This window comes from Camelina sativa, chromosome 11, assembly GCF_000633955.1.
Source record: "Camelina sativa cultivar DH55 chromosome 11, Cs, whole genome shotgun sequence".
In the NCBI taxonomy this organism is placed as follows: domain Eukaryota; kingdom Viridiplantae; phylum Streptophyta; class Magnoliopsida; order Brassicales; family Brassicaceae; genus Camelina; species Camelina sativa.
This window is the reverse complement of record NC_025695.1, coordinates 22,106,394-22,110,218: the sequence shown is the minus strand read 5'-3', so window position 1 is coordinate 22,110,218 and position 3,825 is coordinate 22,106,394.

The window sequence follows — 3,825 nt, the reverse complement described above, 5'->3', positions numbered from 1 at the left end:
CCAATGAAACTAAAGACCATTTTCTAACATTACAAAATCTTTGATAGTAACTAATATTAAATTTTCTAATGTATTCAAGGAAGTGTTTTTCACACCATGATGTAGCCTTTGTCTGTGGAACGCCCCGATTGCCACCATGCTTAGTAAGCCCATGTCCATGGGCCCACATTCCTTAGTGGACCCTACGTCTACTCCTGGCTCATCTATATCCGACGGCCAGTCTGTTAAGTCCGAGAGACTTTAAATACTTGTTTACGGATCCTACAAATCACCATATGATTTTTTCCCAAATATTATATGTTTGTTTTACTTTCACTTTTGCATAGTATTTTTAATGACTAAAATTATTGGCTTAAAAAATATTTCGAATAAAAAATATATCACATAGTATACTAATCAATGATGTATCATCACAATAGCGTATAACCAACCATGGAGAGAACCTCGGCTCTGCCCTCCTCCCTATGGAGAGAACCTTGGCTCCATCTTCTTCCCTCAGGTAGATAACTTTGCGTTCAATATCCTCCACCTTCCTCCATTGGTGAGATAACCTTGTGTCTAACCTCCTCCACCATAGAGAGAACCTCGGCTCGACCCTCCTCATGTGTGGAGAGAACATGTTCACGTCTTTTAGCTATCTCAAAATGGCTTGCTCCAACAACCAATGAAACTAAAGACAATTTTCTAACGTCACAAATTGTTTTGATAGTAACTAATGTTAAATTTTCCAATGTATTCGTGGAAGTGTTTTTCACACCATGATGTAGCCTTTGTCTCTGGAACGCCCCGACTGCCACCTTGCTTAGGGAGCTCATGTCCACGGGCCCACGTCTACTCATGGCCCATCCCTATCCGATGGCTAGTCTGTTAATCTTACCTATTCCAAACTGAAAAAGGAGAAAGTAGGAAAAAAATTTTGTTTAAAAAAATGTGAAAAATTTATCTTTCTATTAAAAAGATTTTACCAATAGAACAAAGTTGAAAGCGATATTTTTGAATAAATTATTTCTTAGATGAAAAATATAACACGATCTATGTTTATATAGAAGTGAGTATTTACAAAATTTAGAATTAATAATTAATGGTATATTTTCCTTAATCCCATTTCTATTTTTTTTGTAGAATTAATAACTTGAAATTCAAAATAAATGTTATAATTTCGAATTAAAATTTTTTAATTTTTGTAATTTTTGTAATTATCGATAATTATCTTTTTACATTATTAATATTATTTAAAACAAAATCTTTTTTTTTGTTGTAATTTCAAATTCCTCTTATTAGATATTAATTTTTACATATGTCAAAATCTTAGATTGATATAAACATGACATATGTTAATATCTTATTAATGGCTAACTTTCAAAACTCAACTTTATATAATAAGATTTTCATAATTTTATATTTTTAGTATATTACATGTTTTAAATTATAACATTATAACACCATATATAAGCAAAACCTAATTTTTTGTAGAGATACTCTCATACATCATTAATCATAGCCAATATAAATATATTATTTCACTCTCTATCTTTGTTTTAGCTAACTTTAAAATATTTGATTTTTTTTTTACTTTACTGGTGAGATTTGACTTTTTCAAAAAAAATTTAAGTAATAAAAAAGTAGAACTTGAAAGAGTATTTAGTTATATAAATATACTAGATTAGGACCCGCACGATGTGCGGGTTTTAAAAATATTTAATAAAATTAAAATTTTAAAAATATAAATACTTTTTGTAAGTGAAAATATTTTCCAGAATATTAACTATTACGAATATTATTATTGTCAAATTTCAAAACGTTCAACAGCTTATTCACAAAATGTTTTACATGCAATCAGCCCGTCAAATCGTCATCTTGTTAGCATCCACGTACAATTTTACTTTATGTTTTACCACTAATTATGTGTTCTTACACCCTAAAATAATTTATTGTTAAAATACGCTCTTTTATCACCACTTATAAAGTGTATATGTGAACAAATTAAGCCAATTTTTGTCTCTTTAAATTCACTTTGACGTAGTTTCCTTTCACCACTAAACTTTGTAGTGACAGTTTGTTTAATAACTACAATTGTTTACTCAAAAAATATTTTGGATGAAAAAATGAGGAGAAAATATCTACGTGATTGCAATGAGTTTATGACCAACCCAATAAAATTTGAGAAATTAAAAGACAGTTTAAAAAATAAAAAGTTATAACCACGATGATATAGGAGTCTTAGATAATCTCTAGATATCAAATATAAACTATAATAAAAAAATCTAAAAATACTACAGCAAAAGAAATTTTTTAAAATATTTATTTTAAAATGAATAAATAAATATTGATCTTACATATCTTTAACTGAAAAATAAAAAATAAACTCAAAATAATATAGAAAATTTTATTTTAAAATATATACCACGAATTTCTAATAAAAAAATCAAATTTAGGTAAATAATATAACTAAAATATAAAAATACTACAACATAATTAAATTAAAATATTACAAATAAGGAATAAACAAATATTGATAGTACGTAGATTCGTCATCCAAAATTGTATAAGACAAATAGAATAAAAGTTCTTATCATTGTCTAAGTTGCGAAGTTGTAATTTGGGAACCCTGTATTTTGGTAAACTATATGAGACAATGAAAAGTGAAAATCAATGAAAATTTTAAATAATATGATGTCTATTATTCATAGATGTGAAAATAGTCAGATAGGTGGAAGTAGTCAAAGATATATGTCTACATTATATAAATATTGTACTTACACATTGATTTAGTTTGTCTACCTATATATGAACCGTAGTTAAATCTAACCTTAGACGAGGTTCATCTACAAGTGTCTTTTCGATCATAGCAATCTGATCATCACTCATGATACCCCGTTTTCTTTTGCTAGCAAGGTTTTCTTATCTCTCATAGTTTGTATTTGTCTTTTTGGTGTTCATCATTTTCTAGCTTACTTACGATTTTGATTTGATATGGGATACCACTTAATATACATTTTATATAATAAGGCATATGATCTATTTTCTTACGGTGATAGCTGATAGGTAAATATTTCCTTTTTGCTTTTGATTTTTTTTTGTTTGGTAAATATTTTTGGACATTTTTTCTAGCGATTAATTTAGACATGTGTTAAAATCTAAGATCGTTAATTTGGCGCATGTCGTGATCATGTTAAACTGTATTCTGGATACATGTCAACATTTTATTGATATAATAATTGACACGTGCCACGATTTTGTTAATGAGTAACTTTGATATCAAACTTTACATAATAAGATATTTAAATTCTTATGCTATTTTCAAACAATTTTTTTTTAGTCCAAATTGATCCATTAAAGGATTGTATTTGACTAAAATATCTTTAATTACTACATAAACTACAAAATATCAAAGTTTTCCAAAACAACAAGGGTGCAATGTTGCTTTACTTTTGGTCCTAGATTCGATTAACTTATATATAAATATTTGAGTTATATCATTAAAAAGCTGATTATAGCAATTGATCTTTCACTTAAATTTTCAAATTATAAGTTTTAATTTTTTAATAATAAATCTTTTGGATGATGTTACAAAAAATGTAAAATGTTTTAGTACAATGATCATATTTGTTTGTAGATGATATCTTCTTGTCACACTATACAAAACGTAACTTGTCATGTCTTAAGAGCCGAGCGGGGATTTGAGGAATACTTATACAATATGAATTGATCCACAAAAGAGAAGAATATCTCCAGTCTAACACACTTTTAAAAAAAAATATTTATCATTACATACACTTTCTACTATTTGGACACTTTATTTATGTCTATTAACTATCATATTTA